The following is an 18,916-nucleotide window of genomic DNA, read 5'->3' on the forward strand; positions in this document are numbered from 1 at the left end:
TAAATGATAATTGATTTAAGAAATAAAGAAGGTATTTGAAGAATTATTTCAAAATCACTTGGATTTTGAAAAATAATTTTGAAAATATGATGTAATTCTATCCTAAATGATGAAATGAATTAAATAATTTTGAAATTGAATTTGAAAAGCATATTTCATTCTTTAAGTGAATTAAAATAAGATTGAAGATATAATACATCCCTGACTATGGTCATTGAATGTATTATATAGTAATCATATTTAAATTCAAGTGAAGAATAAAATACATTTTGGTGCCTTTATAGAGTTTAAAATGAAATTAACTCTCAATATATCCTGACTATGGTCATTGATATATATCTTGAGTTAATTTTAAATTAAACTCTAATAAAGGAAGAAAATATTTGAAAATATGATGATTTTTTATAAGGGATCCAGTGTGGATCCAATGTTACTCCATAAAGATGAAAATCTTAAGTTTTGTTCACACCCTGACTATGGTCATTGATGCAAATCGTCAACTTAGGATTTAATCACCTTTTATTTGAATGGTGCATGTGTCATTCATGTTCCACCATGGTGGGTTTTTGAAATAGAAGAGAAAATTGATATGAAAATAGATAATTCAAGATAAATGCATGCTCATACACTCTATTCTAAGCTGAAAATGTAAAATTTTCATTAATGTTAACTTATTACAATCTTTAAATCGAAATTGAAATGATAAAATCCTAATCTAGGGAAGAAATCAGCATTTCCTACATATTTCCTGCAAAACAAAGTTGACACAAGATAACATGCAAAATATAGAAGAAGAATTAAAAATGCTATATTAAAACTAAAGACATACCTGAAAATGCTTATTCTAATGAAGAAACGAATATACTAAATGCAAAGCTTAAGATAAAAAAAATGCATATGGTATACCCTATGCTAAATGAGGAAATATGACATAATACAATGGAGTGGAAAATGCACATGGGATGTTGGGCTGGAGATATATGCAATATAGGAACATGAGGGTGTGATGCATTGTGAGAGGTGATGCAATATACAGCAGCACAAGTGAAGATGCTTGCTGCAATGGGGTGTAGACGTAGTAATGATGTTGTGGTATATAGGTGGCGGGAGCTAGAAGAGTGTTGGTTGGAAATACAGATGGAGCAGCATATGAAGTGGAAGGTACGTCGTTGCTATAAAGGCAACAGGTGCAACAGATAGAATGTGCATAGTGGTAGTGGAGTAGTGCTGGCGAGAATTGGGATGCACAAGTGACAGGGGTATTGTTGTGATGATGCAGAGGCTACAACATGTGCTATGAAGGGTGATAGATGCTGTGTAATTCTGTGCGCAGGAAAGTGGCTAGTGCCAATGGGAGGTATAGGTGATGCAAAGGGATGACTAAGAGGTGATAAATGCAGGGGAAGATGAAGGCGCAACAGTGATAGCATATAATGGATGGTGCGTAGGTGGTGATGTGAGTATAGTGGAGCATAGTGGAGGTATGTGAATGTGAGGTATAAAGGTGTTGAAGGTTACTGTGTTGTGTGCATGCAAGTGGAGTGGCTGTTGAGGAAGGTAAGTGGAGTGAGATATGCAAAAAAAGTGTTGTGAAACAGGGGGTGAATGTACACAATAGGTGGTGTGTGTTGGGAGGCATTGAAGGTGGCAGGTAAGGTGCATGTAGGAATGTTGTGAATGTGCTAATAGGTATAGAAGATGGTGACTACATGTGGGGAAGATGAAGTGCTAAAGCACACTGTGGATGCAACTTACAACAGGTAAGTGTGGGGGATATATCAGTGATATAGTAGTGGTGCAGAAAGTTACAGCAATAGTGAAGGAGGTAGGTGCTGGGGAGTGAAAGTGCAAGTGATTGCTGGAAGAAAAAAAATGGAAATTGTGCTGGGCAAGTGATGTTGCCAGCACAGTTGAATGTTTGAGTGTATTGGGCAGCAATCATGTAATATAAAAAAAAAAAAAAAAATTGGTTTGGGCCGGATCCGGATCCGACCCGGACCCGACCCGGGCCACCGCCCCTCGCTGTCATTAAAAGACAGCGAGGCAGGCGGGAGGAGGGTTACGAAACCCCCCTCACCGCCACTCGCTCTCTGTCTCTCCGTTTCCCTCTCTCGCTCGTCCACGGTCACCGACGCCGGCGACCCCCGACAGCCGCCGCCACCGACATCGGCGACCCCCCCCTTTTTCCTTCCGGCGAGCTCCTCTTCGGCGAGTTCCTCCGAAAACCCCCTGGTACGCCATCGCTTCTTCTTTCTCCCTCTTTTCCCTCTCCGTCTCTTCTCTCTCTCTCCCTCATTTCTCTGTGTGGCCACGGGAGGGGTCAAACCCCCTCCCTTTGCCCCCTTTTAGCAGGGGAGGGGCACGACACCCCTCCCTGCTCTCCGTTTCGGTAGGGGAGGGGCCGAGCCCCTCCTCCCTGTTTTTTTGTTACGGCAGGGGAGGGGCCGAGCCCCTCCTCCTTGCCCCTTTTTATTGTACCAGCAGGGGCCATCGGCCCCTGCCTTTTTATTATGCCAGCAGGGGCCATCGGCCCCTGCCTTTTTATTATGCCAGCAGGGGCCGATGGCCCTTGCCTTTTGTTATGCCAGCAGGGGCCATCGGCCCCTGCCTTTTGTTTTGTGCCAGCAGGGGCCCATGGCCCCTGCCTTTTTAGTTTGTCAGCAGGGGCCATCGGCCCCTGCCTTTTTATTATGCCAGCAGGGGCCGATGGCCCTTGCCTTTTGTTATGCCAGCAGGGGCCTATGGCCCCTGCCTTTTTGTTGCCAGCAGGGGCCGATGGCCCCCTGCCCTTTGTGCGCAAGCCGATACCCTTGGCCGACAAGCCCGGGGAATCTTTGGAAGCTATATCGTGATGGGGACAGATCATTACAATTGTTGGTCTCCAACGAGGAATTCCTAGTAGCGTGAGTCATCTGTTCGCATTTGACTACACCCCTCTTTTGGCAGCTAGAGTCTTTTGATCCTGCCCCATCTTCTTTTCGAGTCAATTGGGACGGTTGGCCCCAACCCTATGTATCGGAAAAGTCGAGTCTTTGCCTTGCTTTTGCTTTTGTCAGAGTTTGCTTGTTAATATCGCATATTTGCAGCTACGACGGATCCCACTCGCGCTCCGCGACCCGAGCCGTCAATCGTGTACGTCCGCAGACGTCAGCAAGCTCGTAACCCTCCAAGGTAGGGGAAAATTGCACGGAAGACTTGGATATTTGAATTAAGTTCAATTGAACTAAAAGCTACCATTGAATATATATATATATATATATATATATATATATATATATATATATATATATATATATATGTATGTATATATTTATACGAGTATCCACTTCACTCAAGGATGCGGTTTCGCAAATCCTTGCCCTTTACCTTGCCGTCGCGCTCTGCGCCTAGCCTCTTGCTTTTGCATACGTGTTGGTATTGCCTGGCTGTTGCAGATGACGTGCAGGTTCTTGCTCTTTGCGGATGCCTTAAGGGCATCCTCGTGGAGGATGCAAGGAGCATTTACCACTCTCCCTCTTGCGACAAGAGTTTAGTCGGGAGCGAGCGAACTTCTTAGCGGGTGTTCTGTTGAGAAACCCGTATCTCGTCTATCGAGGCCGGTATCGAGTCATGCGAGACATGTAGATACCCCGATAGCGGATGTGATTCGAGATAATCACATGCATCATGTTGGCACAAGGTACTGCTGTTTCAAAAGATAGAGTAAAGTTGATAAACTTTACATCTTTGTGAAACACTCCTGTTGAGGCTTCTATTGAGGAGCTATACCCCCTTTATCGTAGAGTACTTATAGTCGTGCACGACACGTCTAGTACTGCGATGATCGGATGAGACGGTCGTGCGACCTCGAACAACGCTAAATGCAAACTGTTGTAATCACATAAATGGCCTCACATTCGCCTTCACAGGCAAGATGCTCGAGTGGTTTAAAGACCACAGCATAGAATGGGTCGTTAGTTAAGCAACCCCTAACGCACCCGTTCGCTTCTGGTTGTCTGTCAAGGGAGAGGACAGATCGGTACAAAAACTCCAATGGACAGGTTGTTAACAACCACCCCACGGGCAAAGATCCGGCCTCCCCAGTCATTGGAGTTAGGGGAAAGGGGCTACAATAGTTAGCTTAACACTTCTGCAGAAGTTGGATGCATCCGTGGCACTGCTTTTCAGCCTCTGGGGAATCCTCTCTCGGCTAAAGCCGTCCCCTTTGGAGCGGACTCAACTAGCTATTCGGGTTATTGAAAATACATAGAATAATAGACGCCCGAACTAGTCTCAGTTGTTTCTATGTTTTGCCTGCGCGTACCCGCAGGCCAGTAATATCGGAACATAAAGTCTGTTCACTTTGGTTGTTGGGCCGTGAGATTCGTTGCACTACTGATTCGCTGCACTACTGATTCGTTGCACTACTGATTCGCTGCACTACTGATTCGCTGCACTACTGACTCGCTTGCACTACTGATTCGCTGCACTACTGATTCGTTGCACTACTGACTCGCTTGCACCACCGACTTGCTTGCACTACTGATTCGTTGCACTACTGATTCGCTGCACTACTGATTCCTTGCACTACGTATTCGCTTGCACTACTTACGCGTTTGCACTGGTTATCTGCATGCATTGCTTACATGTTTAACTGCATATTTGCTTTAAACTGTGTAACTTACTGAATTAAATTACATAATTCAGATCCTTGTAGTCTCTCTTGTGCGCCTACTAGTTTTTCGTGAAACTAACCCATTCTATGGGTACAGGTGATGATTAGGTACACCACAGGCGATGGCGCGATGGCTAGATGGCTCCAAGACGTTCTTCTTCCTGCTCTTAGCTCGCGTCCTGTTGTTTGGGGTTTTGTAACGGATTTTCCTTGGGAGATCCTAATTTTGTACTATTTGGAGAACTTCTTAAATGAAAGTGGCTTTTCCAAGTGTCCGCAAGTAGCATGTGTTGTGCGTTTTGGTTCTTTTAGCTAACGCGCTCAAAGTTGTCAGCTTGCCTTTCTGAAATTAATAAAAGTATAGTCTTCCGCTGATTTCGTAAATCATCTCTGAGATGAAGAGATTCCTTTTTAGTCTCTTGTCTTCTTTTTTTTTCTTTTCTTCTTTTTTTTCGAAAGGTTTGCAAGCTTGAAATTTTGGGGTGTTACAACTTGGTATCAGAGCTAAGGGAAGCAAGGATTCTTGACCATTGGGCATCCGCATCGCACTGTGAGTATACTTTTCCTCTTGCTTAGTAGGTGCTCAAGGCATTGTTAAGTTAAGTGGCTTGACGTGTTTTGTGTGTATACCAGCATTGTTGGGGTTTCATAAACTACTCATGTTAAACATGAATAGTACTTATGTTTTTGCTTGTTTTGAGTTTCCTAAAATTTCTAATTATGGGTATTCCTTGTTTACTCCAAGGATGGCAAGGAACTCGAACGAAGGGTCTGCTGACGAATGGTCAGATCAGCGGGGATTCGTGATGGATTCCCTGGGTTCCCTGGCAGCGGCTATGCGAGACCAAATTCGTTCCCAAAGGGAACCAGCGCCCGTTCCTGAGCCGATCCCGCATACCGCAGTGACGTATGAGAAATTTCTGAAGCTTGACCCCCCGACCTTCGACGGCAAGCCCGACCCAGATATGGCTGATAACTGGGTGAAGGAGGTAGAACGAGTGTACGAGGTCTTGTCAGTACCCGATGACAAGAAGACGCTTTTCGGGACCTTCAGGCTGAAGGGGAATGCCCGCAGTTGGTGGGACATGGCGCGGGGTGTGCAGTTTTCGGGAATTTCGCCCATTCCTTGGGAAGCTTTCAGGAAGGCTTTCTTGGAGAACTACTTCCCACCTCACGCAAGGGAGAAGAAGAAGGTGGAGTTCTTGGAGCTCTGCCAGGGCAATTCGAGTTTGACGGATTACATCGCCAAATTCCAGAGTTTGGAACCCTACTGCCCTAACCTGTTCGCGGATGATCGCGAGCGAGCAGGAAAGTTTGTTCGAGGGCTGAAGGAGGGACTCATGCATCGGGTCCTAACGAGCATGCCCTCGACCTTCTCTGCGGCAGTTGCTGCCGCTACCGTTCTGAGTGAAGCATGGGAGCGCACTAAGAGTGCTCAGGGCAGGAGGCCACCCGCTACGGGTGGTGAGCCGAAGACACCTTCCGGCGACTCAGGCAAACGACCGTTCCTTCCTGTAAAGAGCGAAGGAGGAAGGAAACGATATCCTCCTTCGAAGCGTCAACGGCCACAGGGCAATCCTCCAGCCAGGCAGCAGGCTGGCAGCGTATGCCCCAGATGCCAGCGATCTCACTTTGGGCAGGCGTGCCCGCTCGACACAGGCGGATGCCTGTATTGTGGCAAGATGGGCCACTACGTCCGTGATTGCCGCAAAAAGGCGGCTGATGATTCCAGGCAGACCAGCGGAGCACCTTTGCTCCCTCGGCCGCCACTGCCGCAACAGCAGTATCAGTCGCCACCACCACAGACGAGCGGTCAAAAGAGGGCGCCGGGACGTGTCTACTCAGCCAAGGCTGAGCAGTTGACCAAGGGCGACCTAGTGCAAGGTACCCTTTTTGTCGCTAACCAAGCGGCCTTTGTGCTTTTTGATTGTGGTGCCACACACTCTTTTATTTCGGTAAATTTTGCCGAGTGTTTGCACATACCTGTAAAACCCTTGCATAATACTCTTGAAGTGTATAACCCGATTGGGAAAAATACCATTTGTGCGGCCTACGTACCAGAGTTGGACGTAGTCTTAGCAGATCGGCATTTACCGGCTTGTGCTATCCTGCTAGTGATGACAGAATTTGACGTCATCCTAGGCATGGATTGGCTGCACAAGTATCATGCCAAGATTTTCTGCCGAGATAGTAGGATTGTTTTATCTCCACCATGAATGCCCAAGATGGAATTCAAGATCCTGAAACCCGTTCGGGCGAGCAAGTTGATTTCGTCGTTGAAGGCGCAGAGCTACCTGAGGAAGGGATGCACTGCCTTTTTGGTCAGTGTCATCCAGTCCGGGCCGACGCAAGTCCCGATGGGAGACTTGGAGATTGTTCGAGATTTCCCAGACGTCTTCCCGGAGGAACTGCCAGGCCTTCCTCCACCTCGCGAGGTGCAGTTCAGCATCGAGTTGCTGCCGGGTACTGCGCCAATTTCTAAGGCTCCATATCGGATGGCGCCAGCCGAGCTCGCAGAGCTCAAGAAGCAGTTGCAGGAGTTGATGGATCAGGGATTCATTCGCCCCAGTGTCTCGCCCTGGGGAGCTCCCGTCTTGTTCGTGAAAAAGAAGGACGGATCATTGCGGTTGTGCATCGATTATCGGATGCTTAACCAGGCGACAATAAAGAATAAGTACCCGTTGCCGCGCATCGAGGATCTGTTCGATCAGTTGCAGAGGGCCAGGATCTTCTCAAAGATCGACCTTAGATCTGGGTACCATCAACTCAGAATTAAGGGAGATGATATCTCCAAGACGGCCTTCCGGACCAGGTATGGGCATTACGAATTTACGGTTATGCCCTTTGGACTCACTAACGCTCCTGCAGCGTTCATGGATCTCATGAATAGGGTGTTCAAACCCTTTTTGGACACCTTCGTGATCGTGTTCATCGACGACATCTTGGTGTATTCAGATAGCTGGGAGCAACATCGTGAGCACTTGAGAGTTATTCTCGAAACCTTGCGAAAGGAGCGGTTGTTCGCTAAGTACTCTAAGTGCGAGTTTTGGCTCGAGGAGATCATGTTTTTGGGACATGTCATCTCCAAGGAAGGTGTGTCCGTGGATCCAGCGAAAGTTGAGGCTGTACTCAGTTGGCAGCAACCGAGGAATGTTCGTGACATTCGGAGTTTTCTTGGATTAGCTGGGTATTACCGAAGATTTATCCAGGACTTTTCTAAGATCTCTCTACCCTTGACGCAGCTCCTGAAGAAAGAAGCTAGGTTCGTGTGGGACGACATGTGTGAGAGCAGTTTTCAGAGGTTAAAGGAACGTCTTACGACTGCTCCCATTTTGGCCTTACCTTCGGGTCAAGGCGGCTTCGTGATTTACACAGACGCTTCCGGGACAGGTTTGGGTTGCGTCTTAATGCAGAACGATAGAGTGATCGCCTATGCATCGCGCCAACTTAAAATACATGAGAAGAATTACCCGACTCATGATTTGGAGTTAGCAGCGGTAGTCTTCGCATTGAAGATATGGCGGCACTATTTGTATGGGGAGCGGTTCGAGGCTTTTACAGATCATAAGAGCCTAAAATTTTTGTTCTCGCAGAAGGAGCTGAATATGAGGCAGCGACGTTGGCTGGAATTCCTCAAGGATTACGACTTTACCTTGTCCTACCACCCAGGAAAAGCGAACGTTGTGGCCGACGCTCTGAGCCGCAAGTCTCCCAGCGTTTCCGTAAATTTGTTGTTTGCGGGGTGGAAGCTGGTCGAGGATCTGATATCGTGGGAACCGTTTGTGGTCACTCCAGTTTCGATCAGTCTTTCCAGCATGGTAGCTCAGCCTGAGCTATTGTCAAAGATCTTTGTCAGTCAGAAGATCGATGCGCAGTATGATAAGCTGAATGCTCTAGCGCAGCGGGCCGATACCCCCTTCCGACTGAGTGAGGAAGGAGGTGTATGGCGTAAGGATCGTCTCTGGGTGCCAGAAGATCCTTTTTTGAGAGATGAGATTCTCACTGAGGCCCACAAGTCCAAGTACACGATCCACCCGGGCGGCACAAAGATGTTCAAAGATTTGCAGCGCAGATATTGGTGGAACGGAATGAAGCGGGACGTAGCCGAGTACGTTTCGAAGTGCTTGACTTGCCAACAGGTTAAGATCGAGCACCAACGACCAGGCGGAGTGGTGCAGCAAATGGAGATTCCACAATGGAAGTGGGAGGACATCACGATGGACTTCATCGTCGGTTTGCCGAGGACGCGGAGGAAACACGATGCGATTTGGGTGATCGTGGATCGACTCACTAAATCGGCGCATTTCCTCCCTATACGGCTCAGTCAGTCACTGGATAGCTTGGCAGACCTCTATGTCAGGGAGATTGTGAGATTGCACGGTGTTCCTGTGTCAATCATCTCCGATCGTGACCCGAGGTTCACCTCCAGGTTTTGGGGGCAGCTGCAGTTGGCCTTGGGCACAAAGCTAAAATTCAGCACTGCCTTCCACCCTCAGACTGATGGACAATCTGAACGCACGATTCAGACTTTGGAAGACATGCTGCGAGCGTGCATGTTGGACTGGAGGGGAGAATGGGACTCTCATACTGGGTTGGCAGAATTCGCGTACAATAATAGTTACCATGCCAGTATCGGTATGGCCCCTTACGAAGCCTTGTACGGGAAGCCTTGTCGATCACCCGTTTACTGGGATGAGGTTGGTGAACGGATGCTAGATTCACCTATAGTGCTACAGCACTATACTCAGCAAGTGCAGATGATCAGGGAACGTCTGCGTACCGCGCAAAGTCGGCAGAAGTGTTACGCCGATCGTCGACGTAGAGAGCTCGTGTTCTCAACAGGAGATATGGTTTTTGTTAAGGTATCTCCTACCAAGAGCGTCTTCCGGTTCGGGAAAAAGGGAAAGCTGAGTCCGCGATTCGTCGAACCTTTTGAGATCCTGGATCGGATCGGCGAGGCGGCTTACCGCGTTGCGCTGCCTCCTCAGTACGCTCAGATTCACAACGTCTTTCACGTATCCATGCTGAGAAGATATGTTCACGACCCATCGCACATCATTCATTATGATGATGTGGATATCCATAAGGACTTGACGTTCGAGGAAAGACCAGTAGCAATCGTTGATCGTCGAGACCAAGTGCTCAGATCGAAGACGATTTCTCTTGTAAAAGTACGTTGGCAACACCATGGAATTAGTGAATGTACATGGGAGCTTGAGTCGGATATCAGGGATAAATACCCCGACTTGTATTTTGACCAATTTATGCTATAGAAATTTCGCGGACGAAATTATTTTAAGGAGGGTAGGATGTAATATCAAAAAAAAAAAAAAAATTTGGTTTGGGCCAGATCCGGATCCGACCCGGACCCGACCCGGGCCACCGCCCCTCGCTGTCATTAAAAGACAGCGAGGCAGGCGGGAGGAGGGTTACGAAACCCCCCTCACCGCCACTCGCTCTCTGTCTCTCCGTTTCCCTCTCTCGCTCGTCCACGGTCACCGACGCCGGCGACCCCCGACAGCCGCCACCACCGACATCGGCGACCCCCCCCTTTTTCCTTCCGGCGAGCTCCTCTTCGGCGAGTTCCTCCGAAAACCCCCTGGTACGCCATCGCTTCTTCTTTCTCCCTCTTTTCCCTCTCCGTCTCTTCTCTCTCTCTCCCTCATTTCTCTGTGTGGCCACGGGAGGGGTCAAACCCCCTCCCTTTGCCCCCTTTTAGCAGGGGAGGGGCACGACACCCCTCCCTGCTCTCCGTTTCGGTAGGGGAGGGGCCGAGCCCCTCCTCCCTGTTTTTTTGTTACGGCAGGGGAGGGGCCGAGCCCCTCCTCCTTGCCCCTTTTTATTGTACCAGCAGGGGCCATCGGCCCCTGCCTTTTTATTATGCCAGCAGGGGCCATCGGCCCCTGCCTTTTTATTATGCCAGCAGGGGCCGATGGCCCTTGCCTTTTGTTATGCCAGCAGGGGCCATCGGCCCCTGCCTTTTGTTTTGTGCCAGCAGGGGCCCATGGCCCCTGCCTTTTTAGTTTGTCAGCAGGGGCCATCGGCCCCTGCCTTTTTATTATGCCAGCAGGGGCCGATGGCCCTTGCCTTTTGTTATGCCAGCAGGGGCCTATGGCCCCTGCCTTTTTGTTGCCAGCAGGGGCCGATGGCCCCCTGCCCTTTGTGCGCAAGCCGATACCCTTGGCCGACAAGCCCGGGGAATCTTTGGAAGCTATATCGTGATGGGGACAGATCATTACAATTGTTGGTCTCCAACGAGGAATTCCTAGTAGCGTGAGTCATCTGTTCGCATTTGACTACACCCCTCTTTTGGCAGCTAGAGTCTTTTGATCCTGCATCATCTTCTTTTCGAGTCAATTGGGACGGTTGGCCCCAACCCTATGTATCGGAAAAGTCGAGTCTTTGCCTTGCTTTTGCTTTTGTCAGAGTTTGCTTGTTAATATCGCATATTTGCAGCTACGACGGATCCCACTCGCGCTCCGCGACCCGAGCCGTCAATCGTGTACGTCCGCAGACGTCAGCAAGCTCGTAACCCTCCAAGGTAGGGGAAAATTGCACGGAAGACTTGGATATTTGAATTAAGTTCAATTGAACTAAAAGCTACCATTGAATATATATATATATATATATATATATATATATATATATATATATATATATATATATATATATATATATATATATATATATATATATATGTATATATTTATACGAGTATCCACTTCACTCAAGGATGCGGTTTCGCAAATCCTTGCCCTTTACCTTGCCGTCGCGCTCTGCGCCTAGCCTCTTGCTTTTGCATACGTGTTGGTATTGCCTGGCTGTTGCAGATGACGTGCAGGTTCTTGCTCTTTGCGGATGCCTTAAGGGCATCCTCGTGGAGGATGCAAGGAGCATTTACCACTCTCCCTCTTGCGACAAGAGTTTAGTCGGGAGCGAGCGAACTTCTTAGCGGGTGTTCTGTTGAGAAACCCGTATCTCGTCTATCGAGGCCGGTATCGAGTCATGCGAGACATGTAGATACCCCGATAGCGGATGTGATTCGAGATAATCACATGCATCATGTTGGCACAAGGTACTGCTGTTTCAAAAGATAGAGTAAAGTTGATAAACTTTACATCTTTGTGAAACACTCCTGTTGAGGCTTCTATTGAGGAGCTATACCCCCTTTATCGTAGAGTACTTATAGTCGTGCACGACACGTCTAGTACTGCGATGATCGGATGAGACGGTCGTGCGACCTCGAACAACGCTAAATGCAAACTGTTGTAATCACATAAATGGCCTCACATTCGCCTTCACAGGCAAGATGCTCGAGTGGTTTAAAGACCACAGCATAGAATGGGTCGTTAGTTAAGCAACCCCTAACGCACCCGTTCGCTTCTGGTTGTCTGTCAAGGGAGAGGACAGATCGGTACAAAAACTCCAATGGACAGGTTGTTAACAACCACCCCACGGGCAAAGATCCGGCCTCCCCAGTCATTGGAGTTAGGGGAAAGGGGCTACAATAGTTAGCTTAACACTTCTGCAGAAGTTGGATGCATCCGTGGCACTGCTTTTCAGCCTCTGGGGAATCCTCTCTCGGCTAAAGCCGTCCCCTTTGGAGCGGACTCAACTAGCTATTCGGGTTATTGAAAATACATAGAATAATAGACGCCCGAACTAGTCTCAGTTGTTTCTATGTTTTGCCTGCGCGTACCCGCAGGCCAGTAATATCGGAACATAAAGTCTGTTCACTTTGGTTGTTGGGCCGTGAGATTCGTTGCACTACTGATTCGCTGCACTACTGATTCGTTGCACTACTGATTCGCTGCACTACTGATTCGCTGCACTACTGACTCGCTTGCACTACTGATTCGCTGCACTACTGATTCGTTGCACTACTGACTCGCTTGCACCACCGACTTGCTTGCACTACTGATTCGTTGCACTACTGATTCGCTGCACTACTGATTCCTTGCACTACGTATTCGCTTGCACTACTTACGCGTTTGCACTGGTTATCTGCATGCATTGCTTACATGTTTAACTGCATATTTGCTTTAAACTGTGTAACTTACTGAATTAAATTACATAATTCAGATCCTTGTAGTCTCTCTTGTGCGCCTACTAGTTTTTCGTGAAACTAACCCATTCTATGGGTACAGGTGATGATTAGGTACACCACAGGCGATGGCGCGATGGCTAGATGGCTCCAAGACGTTCTTCTTCCTGCTCTTAGCTCGCGTCCTGTTGTTTGGGGTTTTGTAACGGATTTTCCTTGGGAGATCCTAATTTTGTACTATTTGGAGAACTTCTTAAATGAAAGTGGCTTTTCCAAGTGTCCGCAAGTAGCATGTGTTGTGCGTTTTGGTTCTTTTAGCTAACGCGCTCAAAGTTGTCAGCTTGCCTTTCTGAAATTAATAAAAGTATAGTCTTCCGCTGATTTCGTAAATCATCTCTGAGATGAAGAGATTCCTTTTTAGTCTCTTGTCTTCTTTTTTTTTCTTTTCTTCTTTTTTTTCGAAAGGTTTGCAAGCTTGAAATTTTGGGGTGTTACAAATCACCACAGGCGATAGGCTGTAGGCCTAAGGTATGAAGATGTTAGGTGAATAAGGTAAGTGAAGTGTTGGAGTTAAAAGGGAACACAAATGAAGTAATGAATGTGGAAAGTATTGGTGGCAGTAAGTGGGTGATGTACATAGTGAAAGTGCTGGTGTTTGCAGCAGCTGTGCACGGTGTGAAGTAGTGTAAATAGATGAAGTAGTAGGGTGGCGAGGTACAGGTTGGAGATAGTGGGTGCAATGGAAGTCACAGTAGTGCCTTGCACTGCTGCAGTTGCAAAAGGCCACAACAATGTAGTGACGTACTGGTTCTTATACAGAATAAGATGGCATGGTGTGAACACACAGATGTAATAGTGAAATGTGATAGTGCCTTTAAGTGTAGGAAGTGGAGTATTTGGACAGAAAAATGCGATGATATGCAGGAATCTAATGCTGATGCTAATGAAGTCCGATTGGTGCTGACTCATAAAATATAACAACCAACAGGCGAATCCGACAATATGCAGTGATGTGTTGTAAGCCTACTGAATATAGCTGAGACTATCTGAAAAAAAGGCCTTCTTCCAAAAGTTGGGACACCTCTTACCTTTTATCATTCCTTCTTTCTTTCTTTTTTATCAACAGATTATGACAATTTTTTATAGTAACAAAAGCAAATCAGAACAGTAGTTTATCATAAACCAAATAAGCAATTTTATGGCAAATTAAAGATGAATGTTTGGATGATGCACAAATAATATATAGATAATGTGTTGTGTATGGCATGCAGTGGATGTATAGCTATGGCAAACAATATCATTTGTAGAAGAAAAAAAAAATGTATATGGCAGGTATGACTCACGATAGCTTGTGAACACCCCAAAATTTTTTCAAAGTTTTGTAAAAATGACCTTTTTTTGCCTCTGACTCCATTTTCTAAGAAAATCAAAGTTATTTTTCAGTTGTTCTTCAGATTTTCTAGATCGAATTTCATTCAAAACTCGATTTCGGAGCCGAACCCGGTGTTTAAGATCCAAATTTAAGCCCAATTTACAAATGGAAATTATAAAATATCAAAAACATTTTCTAAATGGCTCAAACAGCTCATTCGGCACCCATTTGGATCCACTATTTTATATTTTCTTGATTCGAGGTTCAAACCTCAAATATCACTTCACATTCCGGGTCCAAATTCGCTTTCTGGAAAAATTTTCAGAGAAATAGCTTTGGATTCCCAGAAAACTCTCTTTTGTAAATATTTTGCAAAAATACAAAAAAAATTAGTTTTTAATCTTTATTTTCTCGTAAAACTTTAGGATTTTATTCTAAAAAATGCAAAAAAATGTAAAATAATAAAATACCAAAAATTTGGAAAAAACTACAAGAAAAACAAATGGTTTTAAAAACTTTTTAAAAGCTAATTTTACTAAAAAACTCATTTTAAAACCATTTTTATGAAAATTTTTGTTGAAGGAGCCTCTTTTTGAAAAACAAAAAAAAAATGATTTTTCACGAACCTTCCCAACCCCCCTTTTTTTCTCACTCTCTCCACCTCTCTCTCACTCTCGAAACCCTCTTCTCCTCAAACCCTCTCTCTGCTTCGCCCATCGGGGAACCACCCTCTTCCTCCTCCGCCAATCTCCAACTGATCTTCTTCTCAAACCTTCCTCTCCTTCCTTAAAAAGGCACTCAAGAAAACCCTAAAGTCATCCGTTATCACCCCTCCACTTGCTTTTACTTCCACATCTTGTTCCTTTCCTCTGAATCGACCGCCTCTCACCCCCGCACCCATCTTCACGCAGCAACCTTCCTTCGGCATACTTCGATTCATCCCGACAATCCACAATCATCCATGGCATCCCACTCGAAGCTTCATCGATCTTTTCCCCAGTAGCCATCGTTGATCATCACTTGATCGAGGATCCAGTCCTGACCCCTCCGGTTTCTCTTCCCCACCATTATATCCGATCAACTGAAGGCATTAATCGTCTCCTGCAAACAAGAGCACAGAAGGTACCTCTCTTCCTTCAGTTAAAACAAAAGAATTCGGTAAGAATCCTTTGCTTCTCTTTGTTTTGATTCTATTCTCTTGATTCTTACTCCATTAACGCACCCTCCATAAACTCGATTTGCATATAGCAATATCGATTTACGGATGTGCAATATCAATGGACTCAGTGCATTCCAGCATTTTCTTTCTTATTTGTTTACAATTTTTCATAAGTTTGACCTATATCTTTCTTCTTTCCATCTCTTGTCCGCATTCTGATGTCTTTTGATTTTCGGTTTCTTTTTTTTTTCTTCTTCTTCTTTTTTTTTTTTTGCCTCATTGTATTGAATTGTTCACAGTATTTGATGATCTTTCCAGTTTGATTTTTGTCTTCATTTATCACCATTGCGGTTTGGATGTCGGGTGAGCTCTGCTTTGAAAGCCAATCATGTAATCTCTGGATCGATTCTGGTCCATCGAAATCCTGTCAAGGTTTGATCTGGTTGGTTATCTGAGTGTTTAGTGGTTGCAATCTGATTTCTGGTTTTTCATGCATTTTTTTTTAATGCTGGTTTACGCCAGATTTGATGTTGACTGGTAGCATCATCATATTCCTTTCATATTTGCTAACGCATACCATCAGCTGATCTCATTTATCATGTTTTGATTCTGCACACATTTTATTAGTTAATCCCATACATTCAACACATTTCATCATATCTAGTATGTTTTCTTTGCTGCTTCATTTATGTGATTTTCTATATTGTTACATTTCCTATTCATTTTAGACATAACTGATTGCCGCAAGAACATCAATCAGAATCATTTTGATCGACACCCGTTTGGGCTGGGTCAAAACATTATTTCACCAGCATTTTTTTCATTTGTGGATATACCACCCCATCCTTCTTGAGTTTGAAAGAGAAGCCAAGATATTGTGTTGATGTTGGTAGATTGCTCGATTTATATTTACATTTTCAACATGGATATGAATGTTGTATGATTTTTCTTTTAAGAAGAGCTACTTTGTCCAAATCCTAGCACAAAGTGCTATCCGAGTTGTTACTTTCCCACCTCACACTCCATTAAGAAAGGTTGTTGTAGTCTCAGTAAATCAATTTATTGTGGTCTTGCCTGCTGCATTACTTATATCAATGGATCAGTACCTCCAAGGCTTGCTTCTTCTTGCTCATGATCCTGCTGCAAATGTTTGAGAAATTGGGTCTATGCTGAGGATGATAAATCTTGGGATAATGCTGAGGATGATGAATCTTTCCCAGACCGAGATCAGGACCTGAAGCCATGTTTTCATTCTTCTCGACTACATGGAGTTGATAATCCTGCTGAAGAAGATCCTTTGTGTTTTTGTAGGATGATGATATTGTCAATATTTGGAATCTGAGTAAATGTAGTGCAACAGCTCTTGATGTTCTGTCGAATTTTTTTTTCTGGGTGATGGGATTCATCCAACTTTAATTCCCTTGGTTCAGATCCAATTAGCCACTTCTGGGGATGCTGCATGGAAGGAAAGAGAAGCAATTGTATGGGCATTAGGTGCTGTTACGAAAGGCTGATACAATTATCCTCATTTGCCTAAGATGCCTCCCATTAGCTGTTTAACACCTCGGGAAAGCCCACCCCTCTTCCCTCTCAAGCTGAAGCCCAACAATTCGGGTATTGGCCATCAGAAGTATCATGAGCAAATGTGATAAGGTTCTTATGGACCTGCTAAGAAGAATATTGGACATAAATAAAGCATGTTCAGGAGGTTGCTTGTTCTGCTTTTGCAACACTTGAAGAGTAAGCTGTAGAAAAATTGGCTCCTCGCTTGGAAATTATTTTGCAGCATCTTTTATTAGCCTTCAGGAAATATCAACAAAGGAACATTCGAATTATATATATTGGTACTTTGGCAGATGCATTCAGAGGAGAGCTGAATCAGCCAAAGTATCTTGAAATTTTGATGACACCCCTAATTTCTAAGTGGCAACAGATATCAAACTCAGATAGAGATCTATTTCCATTACTCGAAGTGCTTTACATTAATAGCACAGACATTAGGACCTGGTTTTACACAGTTTGATGAACCTGTTTTTCAGAGGGCTTGTGGAAGGTCTTGGCAGTGGAGTTGAGAGGCTGGTTTTACGAAGCAATTTGAAGGATTTGCTCTTACAATGTTGTAAAGATGCTGCCTTTGATATTTGGCAAAGTACTTTTGCACTCCTTGGTGACCTTGCGAAAAGTTTGCCCAGCTCATCTGCACCCTTGGCTGACTGATTTTCTTAATATTGCAGCTAAACAGTTGAATACTCTTGAGATCAAAGAGACAGTTTCAGTTACAAATAATGCTTGTTGGGCTATTAGTGAATTAGTTGTTAAAGGGTCAGCAGAGAGGCATATCAGGTCCACTGTTGGAACGGTGATCAGTGCGGGAAGGACATTTTTTTTTATATATTGGCCTGAACTCCTCCAATCACTTGTGCATTGCTGGGATAGCAATGATTTTAATCATATAGAGGGTGATATGGATGCCTTATCAAAGATTTGCGAAGATGTTCCAGAAGAGCTTGATATGGATGTGCCTGGGTTGGCAGAGAGGCTCATCAATGAATTATTGCCAAAATTACTTCAGTTGTTCCACTCACACTTCTGCATTTTCGGTACATCTACATTTACTGCAACATTATTATATCACCCTTGCACAGTCCATGTGCCCTGCATATCGCGCATCATATTATATATACAATGCGTATTTGATCCTATCTTTATGTGTGTGATGCACCCTTACATTTGGCAGTTACATATAGTATATTAGAGATATTGAGTTCCTGCTACATTACCATGTCAACATCCACTTCCTTAACCATATTTTTCATGTCATCTGCATTATAAATTGTTAGTTCTTCAGATAAGTTTTTGCTCTTGCATAAAATCATATATGAAAGGGTTGTTACTTAGGTTTAAGCTTCTATTTCTGCTCTTTCCATTTGTTTTCTTGTAATGTTAGCAAGATCATATATTTCTTGATTACATGATACAGATCAAGCATCTTCACGTTTTCTTGTTACCTGCACATTCATTTCCAAGCTTGCTGCCACAGGAGCACCACTGGACATTCACTGGGTTGGCAGCTTCATTACAAGCAACTATTGGTACACCGCAATCTGATAGATTGAGGCAGTCACTCTGCATGGCCCTGTGGCTTCTTGATGTTTTACTATTGCTTTGCTAGATATCAATGACTCTCTCATATGTGTTTTGATTCCATTGTTAATGTGTTCTCCTGGTTTCATTGCATTATTGAAGAAGCCTATCATTGATAGACTTGGAGAAGCATATGACAACACTGCAAAGACTGAGCTTACATTGCAGTTGTGCAACTTAAACCATCCATATATATTCTTTGTGTTATAATTGCACAGCATGCAGAAATCACAGCAGTTTTCATTAAACATTACCAACACTTCTCAAGTACATTGTCTGGTATTGAGGTTCATGAAAGAAGCTTGAGTATTGGTCTTCTTTTGGCTTTAGTGAAAAGAAGTTATCCTGTTGATATTGAACATGTTCCAGGCTCTCCAGAATCTTCGTTTTCAAAAGAATGGTAAAAGGAAATAGGTATTACGCCGAAAACTCTGTTGTTTGCTATCCTTCTCACTTTCTTTTTCAACAAACATGCTGCTCACTCCCTTATGTATCTCCACAGTCTCACAGTAACACCTCGAGCATGGTACCATTAACACTACC

General features: G+C 44.8%; 1 pseudogene; it reads left to right on the forward strand.

Annotated features, from left to right (window-relative positions):
- The first annotated feature begins 1,698 nt into the window (after positions 1-1,698).
- LOC149816772 (transportin-1 pseudogene) lies at positions 1,699-18,337 on the forward strand (annotated as a pseudogene).
- Positions 18,338-18,916: the final 579 nt, after the last annotated feature.

This window comes from Nuphar pumila, chromosome 14 (genome assembly GCF_984573655.1).
Source record: "Nuphar pumila chromosome 14, dmNupPumi1.hap1.1, whole genome shotgun sequence".
Taxonomy (NCBI): Eukaryota; Viridiplantae; Streptophyta; class Magnoliopsida; order Nymphaeales; family Nymphaeaceae; genus Nuphar; species Nuphar pumila.